The sequence below is a fragment of the Lagenorhynchus albirostris genome, chromosome 4 (genome assembly GCF_949774975.1).
Source record: "Lagenorhynchus albirostris chromosome 4, mLagAlb1.1, whole genome shotgun sequence".
NCBI lineage: Eukaryota > Metazoa > Chordata > Mammalia > Artiodactyla > Delphinidae > Lagenorhynchus > Lagenorhynchus albirostris.
The window spans coordinates 125,116,893-125,138,632 of NC_083098.1; the positions used below are offsets into that span (position 1 = coordinate 125,116,893).

The following is a 21,740-nucleotide window of genomic DNA, read 5'->3' on the forward strand; positions in this document are numbered from 1 at the left end:
CACTGACTATGGTTCTGGCTACAAACCTAGAAATAACCTTGTCCCCCTGTGGATTTGGCTATAGCCCTGTTTAGCCTTGGTCCTGCCACCAGCACCATTCACCAACGGACCCAGCAGGAATCACATCCACCCATGCCTTCGGGAATAGGCCTGCCAACCTCAGTTCTGGCTGTGGATCCTGAAGCAGTCTATGATCTCATTCCAGTCCCTCTTGGTGACAGACCTGCTCATCCAGTGGCCAGGTAGGAGACATGCGCTTCTGTGCCCTGAGGCTGGCCCTCTGATCTCAGTCTTGCTGCAGAGCCTGCAACAGCCCTGTGACTCGGCTTCAGCCTCTCTCAGGTGCAGTCCAGCAGCAGCCTTGCCTGCCCAGAGATCTACTGGGAGACATTCTCATCTTTCCTGCAGAGGCAGGCCCAATACCTGTCTGACTGCAGACCTTGAAGCAGCCCTGACTTGGCTTCAGGCCTGCCCACCTGCAGTCCAGCAGTAGTTATGCCTACCCAGGTACTAAGCAGTGATCACGCAGAACCCTCCTGCTACCAGCACATCCACTGAAGGGACCCATCCGGAATCATCTTCACCCATGCCTCAGGTAACAGGCCTGCCAACCTCAGTCCTGGCTAACTAGAATAACACTATAGGCCAAATGAAACTAATGGAAATGGAGACCATTCAACAGTAGTAGAGTGCATGTTCTTCTCAAGCATACAGTGAACCTTCTCCAGGATAGAAAATATGTTAGGCCACAAAGCAAGGCTTAATGAATTTAAGAAGACTGAAATCATATCAAGTATCTTTTCTAACCACAAATGATATTAAATTTAGAAACCAATCACTAGTGGAAATTTTACAAATATATGGAAATTAAACAATACTTTCAAATAACAAATGGGACAAGAAGAAATAAAAATGGAAATAAAACATATCTCAAAACAAATGAAAACTTAACATACCAAACTTAAGGGATGCAGCAAAAGCAGTTCTAAGAGGAAGGTTTATAGCAATAAATGCATATGCTAAGAAAAAAGCAATATCTCAAATGAAAAAGGGAAAAACCTACAACCAAAAATACTCTACCCAGCAAGGTTCTCATTCAGATTTGATGGAGAAATCAAAAGCATTATAGACAAGCAAAACCTAAGAGAATTCAGCACCACCAAACTAGCTTTACAACAATTGCTAAAGGAACTTCTCTAGGCAAAAGACACAAGAGAAGAAAACAAAAGAGGAAGGGATTTAAAAAAAGAGAGATCCAAAAAAAAACCCAAAACAGTTAAGAAAATGGCAATAGAACATAAATATCAATAATTACCTGAAATGTAAGTGGACTAAATGCTCCAACCAAAAGACATAGACTGGCTGAATGGATACAAAAACAAGACCTGTATATATGCTGTTTACAAGAGACCCACTTCTGACCTAAGGATACATACAGATCAAAAGTGAGGGGATGAAAAAAGATATTCCATGCAAATGGAAATCAACAGAAAGCTGGAGTAGCAATACACATATCAGACAAAATAGATTTTAAAATAAAGACTATTACAAGAGACAAGGAATGACACTACATAATAATTAAGGATCAATCCAAGAAGAAGATATAACTATTGTAAATATTAATGAACCCAACATAGGAGCACCTCATACATAAGGCAAATGCTAAAAAACATAAAAGGGGAAATCGACAGTAACAAAATAATAATGGGGGACTTTAACACCCCACTTACACCAATAGACAGATCATCCGGACAGAAAATTAATAAGGAAACACAAGCCTTAAACAACACATTAGACCACATAGACTTAATTGATATTTACAGGACATTCCATCTGAAAACAGCAGAATACACTTTCTTCTCAATTGCACATGGAACACTGTCCAGGACTGATCACATCTTGGGTCACAAATCAAGCCTCAGTAAAGTTAAGAAAATTGAAATCTTATCAAGCATCTTTTCCAACCACAACGCTGTGAGACTGAAATTCAATTACAGGAAAAAAACTGTAAAAAACACAAACACATGGAGGCTAAACAATATGCTACTAAATAACCAATGATAACTAAAAAAATTAAAGAGGAAATAAAAAAATACCTAGAAACAAATGACAATGAAAACACAGCAACCCACAACCTATGGAATGCAGCAAAAGCAGTTCTAAGAGGGAAGTTTTTAGCAATATAATCTTACCTAAAGAAACAAGAAAAATCTCAAATAAACAACCTAACCTTATAGCTAAAGCAACTAGGAAAAGAAGAACAAACAAAACCCAAAGTAGAAGAAAAGAAACCATAAAAATCACAGCAGAAATAAATGAAATAGAAATGAAGAAAACAATAGCAAAGATCAATGAAACTAAAAGCTGGTTCTTTGAGAAGATAAACAAAATTGATCAACCTTTAGCCAGACTCATCAAGAAAAAGAGGGAGAGGATTCAAATAAATAAAATTAGAAATGAAAAAAGAGAAGTTACAACAGTCACTGCAGAAATACAGAGGATCATAAGAGACTACAACAAGCAACTATATACCAACAAAATGGACAACCTGGAAGAAATGAATAAATTCTTAGAAAGGTAGTCACAAGCACTGAAATTGAAACTGTGATTTAAAATCTTCCAACAAACAAAAGCCCAGGACCAGATGGCTTCACAGGTGAATTCTACCAAACATTTAGAGAAGAGCTAACACCTATCCTTCTCAAAATCTTCCAAAAACTTGCAGAGGATAGAATACTCCAAAACCCATTCTATAAGGCCACCATCACCCTGATACTAAAACCAGACAAAGATGTCACAAAGAAGAAAATTACAGGCCAATATCACCGATGAACATAGATACAAAAATCCTCAACAAAATACTAGCAAACAGAATCCAACAACACATTAAAAGGATCATACACCATATCAAGTGGGATTTATCCCAGGGATGCAAGGATTCTTCAATATATGCAAATCAATCAGTGTGATACACAATATTAACAAACTGAAGAATAAAACCATATAATCCTCTCAATAGATGCAGAAAAAGCTTTGACAAAATTCAACACCCATTTATGATAAAACCCCTCCAAAAAGTGGGCAGAGAGGGAACCTACCTCAACATAATAAAGGCCATATATGACAAACCCACAGCCAACATTGTTCTCAATGGTGAAAAACTGAAAGCATTTCCTCTAAGATCAGGAGCATGACAAGGATGTCCACTCTTGCCACTGTTATTCAACATAGTTTTGGAAGTCCTAACCATGGCAATCAGAGAAGAAAAAGAAATAAAAAGAATCCAAATTGGAAAAGAAGTAAAACTGTCACTGTTTATGGATGACATGATACTATACATAGAAAATCCTAAAGATGCAACCCAAAAACTACTGGAGCTAATCAAGGAATTTGGTAAAGTTACCAGGATACAAAAGTAATGCATAGAAATCTCTTGCATTCCTATACACTAACAACAAAAAACTGGAAGGAGAAATTAAGGTAACTATTCCATTTACCATCGCAACAAAAAGAATAAAATACCTAGGAATAAACCTACCTAAGGAGACAAAACCTGTACTCAGAAAACTATAGGATTCTGATAAAAGAAATCAAAGATGACTCAAACAAATGGAGAGACATACCATGTTTTTGGATTGGAAGAATCAATATTGTGAAAACGACTATACTACCCAAAGAAACCTACAGATTCAGTGCAATCCCTGTCTAATTACCAATGGCATTTTTCACAGAATTAGAACAAAAATTTTCACAATTTGTATGGAAACACAAAAGACTCCAAATAACCAAAACAATCTTGAGGGGAAAAAAACGGAGCTGGAGGCATCAGGCTCCCTGATACTACAAAGTTACAGTAATCAAGAAAGTATGGTACTGGCATAAAAGACAGAAATATAGATCAATGAAACAGGATAGAAAGCCCAGAGATAAACCCATGCACCTATGATCACCTAATCTACAACAAAGATGGCAAGAGTATACAATGGAGAAAAGACAGTCTCTTCAGTAAGTGGTACTGGGAAAACTGGACAGCTACATGTAAAAGAATGAAATTAAAACACTCCCTAACACCATACACAAAAATAAACTCAAAATGGATTAAAGACCTAAATGTAAGACTGGACACTATAAAAGTCCTAGAAGAAAACTTGGGCAGAGCACTCTTTGACATAAATCACAGCAAGATCTTTTTTGACCCACCTCCTAGAGTAATGAGAATAAAAACAAAAGTAAACAAATGGGACCTAATTAAACTTAAAAGCTTTTGCACAGCGAAGGAAACCATAAAAAAAATGAAAAGACAACCCTCAGAATGGGAGAAAATATTTTCAAATGAAGCAACTGACAAGGGATGAATCTTCAAAATATACAAACATCTCTTCAAAATAAACAGTGCACCTCAAAGAAACAAAAAACAACCCAATGAAAAAATGGATGGAATACCTAAAAAGACATTTCTCCATAGAAGGCATACAGATGGCCAACAAACACATTAAAAGGTGCTCAACATCACTAATTATTAGAGAGATGCAAATCATAATTACAATGAGGTATCACCTCACACTGGTCAGAATGGCCACCAGCAAAAAATCTACAAACAATAAATGTTGGAGAGGGTGTGGAGAAAAGGGAACCCTCCTACACTGTTGCTGGGAGTGTAAATTGGTAGAGCCACTATAAAGAACAGTACAGAGGTTCCTCAAAAAACTAAAAATAGAACTACCATATGACCCAGCAATCTCACTCCTGGGCATATATCCTGAGAAAACCATAGTTCAAAAAGATACATTGCAGCACTATTTACAATAGCAGGACATGGAAGCAACTTAAATGTCCATCAGCAGAGGAATGGATAAAGAAGATGTGGTACATATATACAATGGAATATTGGTCAGCCATAAAAGGATTGAAATAGTACCATTTGCAGAGACATGGATAACCTAGAGACTGTCATACAGAGTGAAGTAAGTCAGAATGAGAAAAGCAAATATCGTATAATATCACTTATATGTGGAATCTAGAAAAATGGTACAGATGAACTTGTTTGCAAAGCAGAAATAGAGACACAGATGTAGAGAACAAACTTACGGATACCAAGGGGGGAAGGAGGGGTGGGACAAATTGGGATATTGGGATTGACATAAATACACTACTAGGTGTAAAATAGATAACTAATGAGAACCTATTCTATAGCACAGGGAACTCTACTCATTGCTGTGTGGGGACCTAAATGGTAAGGAAATCTAAAAAGAGGGGATATATGTATACTTATAACTGATTTACTTTGCTCTACAGCAGAAACTAACACAACATTTTGAAGCACTTATACTCCAATAGAAACTTTTTTTTTTTTAAGTTGCAGAACAGAGAATAACATTTGTCTTGTTGGAGGTTTATAGGAACATTGTGACCTGACCTACGTGGACAGCTGCAAGAATAAAGGATTCTGGCACCAAGAATTTTGCAACAACCAAGCACACACCCTCCCCTTTTAGTATAAAAGAAGCCTGAATTCTAACTCAGGTAAGATGGTTCTTTGGAACACTAGTCCATCATCTTCTCAGTCTTCTGGTTTTCTGAATAAAGTCCCTATTCCGTTCCCCCCACCCCCAAAAAATAAACCTAATGTCATACTTCAAGGAACTAGAAAAAAAGAACATACTAGACCCAATATTAGCAGAAAACAGAAAATAAGTAGCAGAGAAGAAATAAATGAATTAGAGACAAGAAAGACAATAGAAAAAAAAATCAAAGAAACTATGAGATATCTTTTTGTAAAAGTACAAAAATATTTAGAAAACTTTGGCTAGATTTAACAAGAAGAAATAAAAGAGAGAGGACTCAAATAAATAAAATCAGAAGTGAAAACAGAGATATTACAATGATACCACAGAAATACAAAAACCGTAACAGACTACTGTGAATAATTACATACTAACAATCTGTATTACCTAAAAGAAATATGTGAATTTCTAAAAACATACAACTGACCAGAACTGAATCATGGAGAAATAGAAAATCTGAAAAGACTGATAATGAGTCAGAGAATGAAGCAGTAATCAAAAAACCTTGCAACAAAGAATAGCCTAGGACCAGATGTCTTCACTGGTAAATTTTACCAAATGTTTAAAGCTAATCTTCCTCAAACTCTTCCAAAAAAATTAAAGAGGGAACTTCCAAACACATTTTATAAGGCCAGCATTACTGTCATCCCGTATCCTACACAAGGAAACTACAAGAAAAGAAAATTATAGGCCAATTACCCTGGTGAACATAGATGCAAAGTTCCACAATGCATTCTAGCAAAACTGAATTCAATAGTACATGAAAAGGATCATACACCAGGATCAAGTGATATTTATCCTTGGGATTCAAGGACGTTTCAACTTTTCCTCTAAGATCAGAAACAAGAAAAGGATGCCCACTCTTATCACTCTTGACATAGTATTGGAATTCCTAGCCAGAACAATTTGGCAAGAAAAAGAAATGAAAGACATTAAAATCAGAAAGGAAGATATTAAATAGCTACAGATGGCATGATGCTATGAAAAAAGAAAAAAAAAATCCTAAAGAATCCACCAGAAAGCTCTAAGAACTAATAAATTCAGTAAAGTTGAATAAAAGCCTGCATACAAAATCATTTAAATGTCTTTACATCAACTACAATCTGAAAAGGAATCCCATTTACAATAGAATCAAAAACAATAAAATACTTAGGAATAAATGTAAACAAAGATGAAAAAGACCTGTACATTGAAAATATGAGACATTGATGAAAAAACTGGAGAAGACATGAATAAATTGAAAGATATCCCGTGTTCATGAAATGGAAAAATTAACATTGTTAAAATCCCTATACTCCCTAAAGAGATCTATAGGTTCACTGCAATCCCTATCAAAATTTCAATGGCATTTTCCCCTGAAACAGATAAAACAATCCTAAAATTTGTAGGGAAACACAAAAAATCCCAAGTAGCCAAAGCAATTTCAAGCAAGCAGAACAAAGCTGGAGGCATCACGCTCCCTGATTTCAAACTATTTTACAATGTTATAGTAATCAAAGAGTATGGTGTTGGCATAAAAATAGATGCAAAGATCAATGGAACATAATAGAGAGCCCATAAATAAACCCACATGTATATGGTCAATTAATTTATGACAAAGAAGCCAAGAATATACAATGGACAAAGGACAGTCTCATCAATAGATGGTGTTAGGAAAACTGGATATTCACACACCAAAGAATGAAATTAGACCCTTTTCTTACACCTTACATAAAAAGTAACTCAAAATGGGTTAAACACTTAAATGTAAGACCTGAAACTGTAAAACTTCTAGAAGAAAACATAGGGAAGAGTCTCCTTGAAACTGGTCTTGGCAATGTTTTTTTTGGATATGATATCAAAGGCAAAAGCAACAAATGCAAAAATCAAGTGGGACAATATCAAATTTTAAAACTTGCACAGCAAAGGAAGCAATCAACAAAACGAATAGGTAAACTATGGAATGGGAAAAAATATTTGCAAACTACATATCTGGTGAGGGGTTAATATACAAAATATATAAGGAACCCATACAACTAAATAGCATAAAAACAAATATCATTTGTGCCAGTGGATAAACCTGGAGGACATTTTGCTAAGTGAAATAAGCCAGACACAGAAAGACAAATACTGTATGATCTCACTTATATGTGGAATATTAAAAAGTTGAACTCATAGAACCAGAGAGTATAACGATAGTTCCCAGGGGTTTAAGCATGGAGGAAATGGGGAGATGTTGGCCGAAGGGTGCAAACTTTCAGTTATAAGCTGAATAAGTTCTGGGGATCTAATGCACAGCATGGTGATTATAGTCAACAAAGCTGGAGTATACACACTTCAAAGTTACTTAGAGACTAGATCTTAAATATTCTCACAACAAAATGAAATAATAATTATGTGACATGAGAGAGGTGTTAGCTAATGCTATGGTGGTAATCATATTGCAATATATAAATGTATCAGATCAACACATTTTACACCTTAAACTTGGTGATTATAGGTAATAATACTGTATTGTACACTTGAAATCTGCTAAGAGAGTAGATCTTATGTTTTCGTCACACACACACACACACACACACACACACACACACCATACAACTATGTGGGGAGGTAGATGTGTTAATTAACTTGATTGTGATAATCATTTCACAATGTATATTAAATCATCACATTTTATACCTTAAAATGTTTAAAATACTAATTAAGCCCATGTTTCTTTCCAGATAACTCCTCACTTGCCATTTCTTCACTTGCCTATAGGACAAATCTAATAATATAGATTATATACTATTTAGGATTAGATGGATAAATCTTACTTAAGAATTACATAATGAACTATTTGTCATCCTCACAGTGACAAAAACAGCTCTGCCTCCTATATTCCACATGGCACAAAATGATGTCTCTCTGACCACTTACTCACGCTCAAAATCTAGGAGTTAAAGTTGACTCCTCTCCTTCAACCCCATTCCCTGAACTACCAAATCCTATGTTACCCTTTGTAAATACCTTTTAGGTAGAAATGGTTATTTCCATCCTCACTATCAGAGTGTAGAAGAGTCATCTGTTGCTCTCTAACTGGCTTCCCTGCCTCCAGGTTTGTCCCTTCTTCCCTCACTATTCTCAGCTCAGCAGCGAGATAATTTTCTTGAAAATAAATTTTAATGTTGGTATGTCATTTCTTATATGTCTTCCCCTTGCCCTCATGATAAAGTCTAAAATTCCATTCAAATCTTGTTAATTCTTCTTTAGCTCTGATTTCCCTTGTTGCCTACCATTCCCCAGTCTTAATTCATGCTCCAGATGAATTAAGGTGTTTTCATATCCCTGAATCCTAACTCAGACTTTATGATTGGAACATTTCTCCCCACTGTACCTAATCTGAATACATTCTAACCTTCAGTCAAATTCCAGTTGAAATAACATTCCTTTAGGTACTCATATCAATATGCTTACTGTGCACACTCACTGTATTTCCCTCTTAATCACACTGACCACACTTCACTTAAGTGATATGTTTAGTTGTTTGTAATCCCTACTAGATTATAACTTTAGTGAAGATAGAACCTTTTTGATTTACTGATATATTTTAAATATTTGGCACAAATAAATATTCAATAAATCTTTTTGAGTACATGAGTAAATGAAAAGAAGGTGACACAACTTTGTGCTAGGACAGATGTTCCTGAATAAGAGTAGATATGTGTGCACATGGAGGTGCAGAAAAATTTTATATCTTTAGGTAGATTCATCACAAAACACCATATATAGATTATTACTTGCTCTCAGAACCTCAAATAAAATATAGGAAAATTGTAAAAAATGAAGCAATAATGTAAAATTATACGATGTGACTACATAATACTGGTGTTTCTAAACACATTATATTCCGGTAGGCTAAATATATTCTCAAGTAGAAAAAGAGTCAAAAAGAAAACCAAATCCACCAACCTGCTCTTGTGAACATTAATTTTTTATAGTAGAGAAGAATATTTCACTTGTTCTGTTTTTTCCAGTTAAAACTGAAAAATACTTCGTTGATCTGGTAGATCAGATTTTAAGAATAAAAACGATTGTTTTAAGATCAAATGTATTCTGCATCTTACACGGATCCTTGTTAGGTCTTCTAATTCACTAAGGCATTTTTATTTACTTTGGAGATTCAGCAAATTTGAAGAGTGTGCTGTGACAACAGTTTGACTAGATTTAATGATTATGCATCTTCACATATTAAATACAAAATTAGAATTTATAACCATTTTGGAGTTACAAAATATGGTAGAAGACTCCTCTAACAATCTGAAGATAGGAAAAGGGATACAAATCCTTTTTCTGCTTAATTAAAAAGTTTTTTAAGTTCTGCTATACATCCATGCACACACATATACATATACAAATACATATATAGTACAACTTGTTTTTCATGAGGTTATATTTACATATAGTGGCCAAAATCAAACAGGATAGAGAAGTATAATGACAGATAACAAGTATTCAGTCATAAAAGTTTTATTAGTCAGAGTTTAATCATCAAACCAGAGCCACTAACAGTGTTATGGGAACAAGTTGTTTACCCTAGAAATGAGTACTTACACAAATGTGGCAAAGTTAGGAAAAGAAAAGTTTCAAAGTAGTCAGTCAGAGATACTTTCTATACTGTTTGATCCTGGCTGTTATATAAAAATATAACCTCCTGAGAAAATCACTAACTGTAATAACCTGAAGCAGTGATGTGAGTGGGTATTTATGATTCTATAGAAAAAGCTTAGAAGCTGTGAATATCTGGTAGCCCAGTGTGTCTGCAAAGAAGAGTTTCATAGTGAGGTCCAAGAAAGCTGCTAACTCTGAGGAAGCTGCAGTCAAATATTAGACAGTTGTCTTGTGTTACTATTGAATGGTGGGTGGAGCCACAGACTGGGAAGACAAGATAGGAGTTCAAGCCCTTTGGGCACATCTGCATTTGTGTATCACCCAGTTTGCCCATCATGACAATCTAAGAGTAATGGCTTCCTCTTCACTTTTACCATCTAAACCCCACATATGTTCCTGTTTTGGCCAATTCCAACCCAGAACCACATAGGCAAGAGGACTTGAGAAAACAAAGTTCCTAGACCTGAGTTATTATAAGCAATTCAGAACAAAAAGAAAAGCCCCACTACACCATTCCCCACCCACCCCCCAAAAAAAAGCTGAATGGAAAAAGGGAGAAGAAACAGCTCTCATTCTTTATGGAACAAAATTTAATTTTTGCATACAAACATTAACCTCATCAATATTGTCATAAAATTTCCTTAGGTTGATTTCAAATGCCAGTACTTTTTACATAAACTACAGATAATTAATTCATTGACCATTCTATTTGTTTCATTTAATTACTATTTAATTCATTCAAAAAATGTTTAGTAAGCATTTGTATAGCAAACATGTATAGGGGGTACAAGTGTAAATACAAGGGCAAAGTTTCTTCACACATGCAAATTACATTCCAGTGGCAAGAGAAAAATAATAAAGAAATAGAAATGTAAGTTAATTATAGTGATGTAAAAAGAATAAAACGGGGTAAAGAGTTTGAATATGAGAGGGACTAATATATCAGTTTTACAGAGTGATGAATGAAAAGCTCTCAGATATGACATCCCATCAGAGACACATAGCAAAGGATCAAGTGAGCTCTGCAGATACCTGGGAAAGTGGGCACTTCCGGCCAAGAGTTAAAACATCAGAGGCAGGAATGTGTTTATTGTTTTGAAGAAATGAAAAGAATGTTAGCATGGTAGACTGCAACTAGGAAGAGGGAAATTGAAATGTGATAAAGATGGAATAAGAATGTGATAAAGAAGTCCTGGAGGCAGATTTGGAGTCCATGGTATGAAGTATCTAATGTTTGAAACAGGTACCTGATATTGTCAAGATTTTTATTTTAAAAGGATTACTCTAGTTACTGTACAGAAAATGGAAAGACTGGGCTTGCCAAGCATAGCAGGAAGGTTAGTTAGGAACCACTTATTTCTAAAAAGGCTGTAAAAGCCTATTTTGTTTTAGCACAGGGCTCCTTAGTTATTTGGGTTGAATGGATCTAAACATTTCTCATAAAGACCTGGAATCAAGCACTGCAGACTCAAAATTATTTTTTAAAGACTCAAATCCAGATTCGTAAATAGATATCAAATAATCTGTAAAATAAGACTTCAAGGCTCAATACGCCTATTGGATATTTTCTTTATTTTAATTAGGCAGTGTATACTGCTTTATTTTTTCTCTCCAAAAAGAAAAAGTGCACAAAGACGAAATTAGCTTAAAGTACAGTGTATGCCACTTTTTATTTTTAAGAAAAAATATGTATTCATAATTTTAAGTAATGGAAGCTAAAAGTGTTGTATCTGCTATAGTTTGTCTCCTCTATATGAAACACCAGAATTAGCAATTCCACAAAGCATTGCCTTCCACAAGCATCTCTTGTAAAATTTATCTTGGAGCTAAATATAAAGATTGAAAATAATAAAATAGAACCTACTTAAGGTTGTTACATCTTCGTTACTCACCAATAGTAATTTAATAAATATTTCTTATATTTTAATTAGGACTTTCACTAGGTGACTGGTTTCTGGGCCACATGAAACAATTTTCACTTCTCCACTGACATCAATTATCCAAGCTAAAACCCATCTTCTACTCTGTGGTATTTCAAATATGGTATAAATGATGAAAATGCAAGCTGTTGAAGTTACTGTCAATTCGACTGTCTTTATACTAGGCTGAGTTGCATAGATTCATCATCAGTTCTAGACTACAGCATTATTTTAATGTAATTTCTGCAGTTTTATCATTTACTGATATGTTTAATTGCACAGAAGGTGGCCAGTAGTATAAATTAAACAGCTGTGTTTTTTGGTTGAGATCACCATGTTAATAAAATTATGAGCTTCTAAAATATCTTGTCAGATTATAGAAATTTAAACTGTTTTTCAGTTTACATGATCATTTGAAAATTTATTACTATGAACTTTAAAAAGTATGCGTGACAAGGCTCTACTTAAGCTTAAAAGAAAGTAAGCAATGCCTATTCACAAAGTGTTCCTGATGGGCCTCATTGAAAGCAACTGGTTTAGAAAGCAGAGGTAGCAGTTCACTAATCACCTATCTCATTAAAGTTGAAACAGTAGCATAGCAATCCATTAAGCTCCAAATCCTATTATCATCTATCTGAAAACTAAAATTGTGGATATGAAATATAAATAAAGTAAAAATTGGCAGATAGAGATAATATATCTAAGTCATTGTTGCATACCCTAAGTTGCTTATTTTGTCAAGGTATAAAATGTACTGCATAGAAAAAATTATCCATAAAAGTATATTGAACCAATTGTTATGCTTTCCTTTGCACAAACCAATCCCCAAAGCTCTAATTCCTAAATATATGCAATCCCAACAGCTCTCACAAACACATACAACACAAATAAGACAAAATACGTATCAATGTAAAGTACTAAGTATACACCATTTACCATTTGAAAAAAAAAATCTAAATCAAAGTCAACTCCTGAAATAAATGACCACTAAAAAAACTGACTAAGATCAATAATTTTAAATGCCCTCAAATGAAGTTCATACTTCTGAAATAGATTAAGGATAATTCTCTGTCTCTCCCCCCCCTTCTCTTTCACACATGCACATACACTTGATGCCAGTTGTGAAATAGCTGTACTTTAGTTTTCTGTTACTAAATATATATATTTTTTCCTGTGTGCCTAAAATAACCACCTTAAATAAAACGAATAAATTAAACAAAGTCAAAAGAGAAATGATCACATGGAAAAAACATGTGATACAACACATATCACAGCAAAGGCTTAATTTTCTTACTATATAAAGACTCCTACAATTAGTAAGAAAAACACCAAAATCCCAAGAGAAAAATAGGCAGAGGAGAACAGATGAATACCAGAAAAGGAAAAAAACAAAACTAGTCTTAAATATATGAAAAGCACTAGGAATAGGAAGCCCTCATTTTTCCACTCCCATCCCCACTGCCCCAAGCCCCTCCTTAGTAGATAGTGTGTTAAGTTCTTCTCCCAGTTTTCCTGTGTTGGTATAGTATTCTCCCCTCCAGTATGAGGCTTTAATAGAATCTGTTTTTATCAAGCAAATATACACCACTTAACCAGTCAATTCATTCTGCCCAGTAGTTTCAAGCTCTACCTTGGATTCCAAACACCTTTCTCATAGCACATACCATTTCTCAGAGGGTGCTCTATGGTAACTTTGCAGACCTTAATAACTTAATACTAAAGTGTCAGATCTACACGGTTGGAGAGTAACACTTTTTTCACCCTCCTGGAAATGCACTACTCTGGATCTTGCTGGATCCTAACATACTCCTCCACTTAGATCGCAAGTAGAGAGAATAGACTTACAGAATCAGAAACCTAGGAAAGGAACTCTCGAAATAAGTCAGTCTTCCCCTTTTGCCCTCCTTCTTTTCTTGAAACAAGCTACCCAGAGAGCACCATATTCAGATCTACTCCTTAGGAGAGGGGCTCTGTGGGACGGAGTCCCGAGCAGTCCCATGACTGGAGAACAATGAATTTCAGCCTGGACTTCAGCATAGGAAACCAAACCCCCTGCAGTTAGACTCATTCAGACTCCCATATCAGCATTTCCCACTGGTATTTTCTAGAGCCCTTGGTCTTGTTGGGTCTTGTGTGGTTCTGGGAAAATTTGACTGTACTCCCTCAAAGAACCAAATACACACAAGTTCCTCTCAAAAGCAGGCAGATATTGTTTTAAAATCAAAAGTATATATAAAATAACCAACATATAGCACAGGGAACTATACTCAATATTTTATAATAACCTATAAGGGATGAAAATCTGAAGAAGAATGTATGCGTGTGTGTATATGGGTGTGTGTAACTGAATCACTGTGCTGTACACCTGAAACACGATATTGCAAATCAACTATACTTCAGTAAAAAAAGCATATGTCTCATTACAATCTACAATATTGTTGTGATTGCTCTTTAGTACTAAATTCTCACCCTTGCTTGTTTTTCATATGAAAATTTCTACAAGAATTGTTCAACCTGTGCAATTTTAATACTATCTCATAGCCAATACATTTCTGACAGATATAAAAACTTTCATGTACTTTTACTGTCTTCGATTTTTTAGAGCAATTTTTTTTGTTGGTCAAAACAGACTATTAGTGTTAACCAAGTTAAATCAAATTTAAATGAATTCAGACAGCTTAACACAGGAATACATTCATATGCAAAGCACACAATAGTCAAATCAGATAGAGAAGTTGATATAAGAAGTTTTAGAGAAAGGAAATCCCATCAAGTGCAACTTAACCTAATTGAGACTGATTTTAAATCACTTTCATTTCAAAGGTAGATTTAATCTTCCAAGAATAGCTTTTTTTCAACATGAAAATGAAAGCCCTTTGAATCTTTTTTTCCCCTCTCTTTTCATCTTGTTATTATAATCCACTAGGTGGGTGAATTTTGTCTGGCAAGATTTCATTATCTTCTGCTTTGATTAGGAATCATTACAATTTGTAGTATTTTCTTTACTTCCTTTCAAAGAACTTCAATCTCTGTTGGTTTAATAAACATGTTAATATACGTTATAGAATAAAACTCTAAGTAAGGAGATTAGAGCAGTTTCAAGTGTGGAGAAGGTATGTTATTTTACTTTTTGTCACCATATATTAGAAATTTCTAAAGGGAAAGGGCACTAGAATTTTTGAATAATTCTTACAGAGTCAATAGCAGACATTTTTATTACATTTAACAATATATAACAACTTTTATTGAATGGTTAATGTGTGATGAATGCTAACTACCCCACTGAGGACATGTCAAAATGTCCTCCTAAGGCTAACACCAAAAAACTAAACAATTACAACAAAGGACTAACTATTTTGATAGCTAGTAGTATGGGGCAGTTTGAAGGGGATTTGAAATATATATTTGAAGAATTAGTAAATGAAGTTTGAGAAATTGATGTCTAAGGCAGTTTCTTAAGATGAATATGGTTTATCCAGTTAACGTGTGTATTGGGACCAAAGAAATATGAATAATTATATCATAGCTCTGTCTATAACATTAATAATCCATTTTTTATTAACCATCTTTGTTCAGTTCCTGTGACTTTCTTATGCACAAATTCTACCCATTTTTCATTTTCTCTTGCCTATTCCATATTGATTTGCTGATGATGTTTATATACACATGCATATCTTGGTTAAAAGTGAGAATTTGGACTTCTAAACCACTACCTGTGTCTGAATCTCAGCTCTGTCATGTGTAATCACTATGACCTTGGTAAGTTCTTTAAAATCTCAATGATTCAGTTTTCTCGTCCATAAAATAGGATAAATAATGGTATCAATCATGCAGGGGAGATGCGCTGATAAAAATAACATGCAGAATTCATAGAAACAAATTTGTACATAGTACAAAGAGTACACAGTAAACTCTTTGCTATTATTTTATTAGATGTTGGATACTAAGTTTAGCAGCAATCTGCCACCAGGAGCTGTCTAAAAGCTATCAAGCACCTTTTCTATATTTCAATAGCTCCCTAAATTGTGAATCTTACTTTCCCAAATTGAAACCCTACATTTCCAATCACCTTTTCTGCTAGCTGGCAGACATGTGACTTAGGTTCTGCCAACTTGACGCACCTGTGTGAGTCCTGATTCATATGTAAGTTACGTCAGAAAACCAGCCAGGTATAAGGCACCCAACTTACTGGAGCACATAGAAGCAAGGGAAGTGAGTTCATGAGGTTGGCAATAATGGAGACCCTTTGTTCCTCCAGAGATATGCCTAAAGGCATTCGGAATGGTCCAGTGTTTGATGTACTATTGTAAGTTACCTGACAATATAGCCTCTAACAAACCTAGGCTGCCTGAAACTCTGGTAATAGAATTGTTTACCTTTACAACAGGAAGTTTGGGAAAGCACCAACATCTGCACGTGGGCTGTGCACAGGCTGACTTTAAGGGCTTCATGTTGTGAGAACTGAAATTCTTATGAGGTAGTTTAAAATAAACAAAAAAAAAACATGTCAGTGAGGCCTACTTTGGATGCATATGTGCAAAATAAGTCCATGACGGGATCAAGTGTGCTTTCCTTAGTGAGGAACAGAAACATTGTCAAAGTGATGAAGGCATGAGCACAGAATCATAAACTAAATTTAAAAATAAAGCTTTTTTGAGTAACAAAACAGTTTAAAAACTAGTAAAGTAAGATAAATTATTATGACAGTCCTTTTCTAATTGTGATGGAAGTACTGGGGGTATCAGAGCTTATTTAGTTATTTAGTTGCTCAACCACAGAGTTCTGTGTTGTGGTCTGAGAATTGTTCCTTGAAGCTTATTAATATTTCTTGATAAATCTTCCTGTTTAAACTTGTGAGAGTGGAATCTACTGACATAGTGTAGGGAGGATGACCAATACAGTAATTTACATCGGAGGAAGTTACAGGCATTCCGCACTCCGAAAAAACAAACAAACAAACAAAAAATGGGAATTTGAAATGGGTCATCTCATTTGAGTGAGTTTGAAGTCAGTGAGTAGAGAATTGATTAGCACTAGGAAAAGGATGTGAGTATTCCACGGCACATAGTGGCAAAACATTGACTTAACTCATCATTGTGGTCCCTTGGAATGAAGTGTGTATTAAAGTAACATTTTGAGGATTCAGTGTTTACTATTTACACCACTTTAATGGGTATCAAAAATACCAAGGCTCTTTTGTGCATAGACTGCTTAGAGAGTTTAAAAAATAATTTAACAGCTCAAAGTTTTAAATTATTATTCAACCATTACTAGATAAGCAATAGATTCTCATAACATGCTTAAAATGTTTTTTTGTCATTTAGCAACAGGGCTGTTTAGCAACACAGAATCTGCTGTCATCATTACTGTGTTTCAGGATAGGCAGAATCCACAGCTGCTTTAGGCCTCTTTCCGTATGCATTCGTTCATTCAACAGATATCTCTAGCCAACCACATAAAAGGAACTAATACAGATGATGCATTATAGAAACTAAAGAAATGGGTAAGTTCTCTGCCTTCAAGGATCAGAAAATAGATAAGAGGATAGGTATTAATAAGAAAAATGAAGCTGGCTAGGGAAACTAGAAGGATGGGGTAAAGTTTTACAGAAAATTATCAGGGAATGCCCTATGATAGTCTGGATACTCCACCAAGCAGACACCAAGATAAGATTAGATGAGCAAGAGATTTATTAAGGAAAATAACTGTGAAGGATTAGGAGGCAGAGCCAGAGAAGGTAGAGAGAACTTTCAAACCACCTATGAAAGAGAGGGCCAAGGAAGAATATTTGAGTATGTAAAATCTCAGGCTACAGCAGTTTTTAAAAAAATTATGCCAAGGCAGACAAGAGTTCTCTAGCCAAAGTTAGCTGTATGAGGAGTTTCTCATTCTACAGGAAGGGGCCAGCAGCAGTACTCTCATTATGGTCAGCCACTGACTTGGAACAGCCCACAGGAATCATAGCCTTGACTCACGATGGTAGTGGAACCAGTTAGGGGCAGGAGTCAGTTATGTTTTCCAGGGTACAAAATCTGAGCAGCATATCTTCATGTCCACCACATCTCTCTAATGAGATAGCATTAGAGTATAAAGCTGAAGAAAGTTAGGCATTATGTCATATGGATAATAGGAAAAGAGCATTCTACATAGAGGAAAGAGCAAGTACAAAAATGCTGAGGAGGAAATGTGCTTGGCATGTTATCTGTACCTATGGCCTAGTGAACAGAATAAAACGTATAAAAGATAAGCTCGAGGGATAGCAGGGGCAAAATCATGTAGGGCCATGTAGGTTAAAAAAAGGAGGGGAGGGGGTTGATGGTAAGAGTGTTGATCTTTAATGGGGATGGAAAACCTTTGCAGAGTATTAAGGAATGACATGTTTGAAATGGTCTGAATTACGTTTGATCACTCTTGTTCTTTTGTGAAATACAATCTATAGAGAGAAGAATTGTAAACAAATCAGTTAGGAGGCTACTGCAAAATTCCAGTAGAGAAATGACATCTTTGTTTGTTTGTTTCTGACCAGGGTGTTTGCAACAAAGTGAGAAGTGATCAGATTCTGAATATATTTTAATGCAGAGCTGACAAGCGGTGTGAGAGAAAGAGAAGAGTCAAAGATGACTTGAAATTCAGGGATTGAGTTGCATGTGTCAGATGACAAACTACAGTGGACGCTTTGGCAGGACAGAGGTCATTCCAAATTCCCAAGCCTTCAAACCCCACCAAGTCTCCTCACCTGGCAGAAACAGCTTCTCCCATTGCCCAGGGAGTCTCTTCCTGGCTTAATTAAAGATTCTTGAATGGTCTCACCTTAGGAAGTGACAAAGACAAGGTACCCAGTGCAAGGAAGTTGGGTTTACTTTGGAGGTAATTCCAGGAAGCTGGATGACAGAGCAGGGAGAATGACACAGGGAGGAAGGCAAAGCTTATTAAAGGCAGATTAGTGAGGTCATTACCGTAGGCAGTGTGGATTCTGTCCAGCAGGGACTCTGAAACATGCATAGAATGCTTCCTAGAATTGCCCATTTGAAGGAAAGAAGGCTAGGGACTTTATGTGTAGTCTGCCATTATTTATTGTTTGAGTAAGGATGGGTAAGAATAGTAGAAGATGAAGTAAGAGATTAAAAAGACTGGGGAGATCACAAAGGGCCTCATAGGCCATTGTAAGGACTTTGACTTTTATTCTGAATGAAATGAATAGAAACTACATGATTTCACCAACAGAAGAGTGACTTAATATTTAAAAGGTGTCACCCTAGCTACTCTATCATTCTACTGGTTCAGTGAGACCAGTTTTCATACATTTTTGTTTTCAAGATTTCTATCAACTACTGTATATCCTGTGAATTTGTCTTTCAATCAATGTTAAAAAATGAATGAATGACTATAGTTCCAAACCATACTCATTTTTCTAAATTAAAATATAGAGAAAATAAAAGTGCTGTGGATCTCATTTCTGTAACATGTTAAAACTATAAAATATTATGTATTGTTTGCAAAAGGTTAAATATGTTATATGCAGAAAAATGATACAAGCTAACTTCCCGATGGTGGTTACTTCTGGGTAGAGAAGGAAAGAAAGGATTCTCACTTCAGATTAATTTGTAATTTTTTTTTCTTACAAAAAAAATTGGAGGAAAATATAACAAAATGTCAGCAATTTTAAATCCAGGATTATGCTGAACAGTTAGCTTTTGCTGTATAACATACCACTCCAAAACTTTTTTTTTGCTCAAAACACACCATTTATTTAAGCTCTTGATTTTACGGATGAGTTTAACTGATGGGTTCCACTGCTAAGTCTCTCCTGGGCTCACTTGTGTTTGTAGTCAACTGCCAGATCTTCATGGGTCTGGTTGCTATAGGGAGGCCCTTATCTAGGGCAGCTTTGTCTGCCAGGAGGCTACACCAGGCTTGTTCAAAAAGTGGAAGGAGGGGGTTCCCTGGTGGTGCAGTGGTTGAGAGTCCGCCTGCCGATGCAGGGGACACAGGTTTGTGCCCCAGTCCGGGAAGATCCCACATGCCGCGGAGCGGCTGGGCCCGTGAGCCATGGCCGCTGAGCCTGAGCGTCTGGAGCCTGTGCTCCGCAACGGGAGAGGCCACAACAGTGAGAGGCCCGCGTACCGCAAAAAAAAAAAAAGTGGAAGGACGGATTCAAAAACCACAAGAGGTAAAATCCAGTGTTCAAGCATCTTTCAAGGTTCTACTTGCATCATACTTGCTAAAGAGCCTTTGGCACGTGGCTAATCCAGATTCAAGAGGTGAACGTGGGTAAATAGATTCCATCTATTGATGGAAGGAGCTCAAACTATTGTCATCATTTCTGCAAAAACACCACAATTCCCCTGATCACAACTGTTCACATTCCTCCTGCCTGAAATATGCTCATTTCTACCCCAGGATCCTCCAGAATCTCACTGAATTGCACATCAAGCTTGAAGTAAAGGATCTCGCGGTCTCTGTTAATGGGAATACAGATGATGTCCCTCTGGTGGTTTCTCTTAATTCATGGCCCTATGAACTAAAAAGGCAAGTTATCTGCTATCTGTCCCCCACACACACACATGCACATGATACAATGATGAAAGAGGGGCAACATAACTGCAGTTGACACCCATTCACAGGGAGGATGTATGAGAGGTACATAGCAGTCACTGGTCCATAGCTATTATAAATTACTCCTGGGTAAACATTGCCAGGTTCTCTTACCCTGGGGACAGGACCTAGTCATTTCCCTGGAATTGGCTCCCAGTTCACAACTGAATCTCTACTATTACCATAAGAATATCTATTTTCCTGTTCTTCTCCATACCTGGCTCTTAACTCCTCATACCAGGTTCTTGGCTTCATCCTTTGAGAAATTCTACCTTTTCTCTGTGAAAAGCTGAGAAGATTACTCAACCTGTTTTCTGTCCATAGAAAATAAAAGGCCCAGAGGTTTTTATGCAATTTTCTTGGTCCCTTTGTTTCAAGATGGGATCCTTTTAACTGACATAACTGCCTTTAAAAATCTTTATAGGCTATCTGTGTATCAGATAATAGACCATTGCGCTTCATAAAAGCCACATCACTAATTGTTTTCCAGACAGACTTTTCTCTATTTTGAACACATACAACTACTTAAATCTTTAGAGGTCTTAACAAAGGGTCTAAAGCCAACACCCTAGATTTGATCTGATGCCATGACCCTGCTTTGATCATCGTGACCCTGATGCAAAGTTTCATTGGCAATTCTTTGGTTTTCATCTTCCAGTTTTTTATTTATTTTAAGAATCTGCCCTTAGCTGAAGACAAACAGTTTCATTTTCCAGTTTATCACTTTCTGGCCCATTTACATTCCCTCTAAATTCTTCTGGCAAACTGAATCATTCTTTCTTTAGCTCATCTCTCTCTTCCTGGAGCCTATTTATTTTAGGCAGATAAAAGAAAACAATAGACATGTTCAACATTCTGCTTGGAAATCATGTTGCCAATGACAAGTTCATTAGTTCATTTCTGTCTCCAAGTTATTGTCGCTGACAGTTTTGACCTTTTTTTCCATCCTGCCATTTACTTGACAAATTTCAGCATCCACAAAGTTTGCTTAATATTTTTCCAGGCTTTGTTAATAGCACCTTTTTCTCCC

At 35.9% G+C, this 21,740-nt stretch overlaps 1 pseudogene; it reads left to right on the top strand.

Annotated features, from left to right (window-relative positions):
• Positions 1-16,396: 16,396 nt before the first annotated feature.
• On the top strand, positions 16,397-21,174 carry LOC132519134 (large ribosomal subunit protein eL34-like; annotated as a pseudogene).
• The last annotated feature ends 566 nt before the right edge of the window (positions 21,175-21,740 follow it).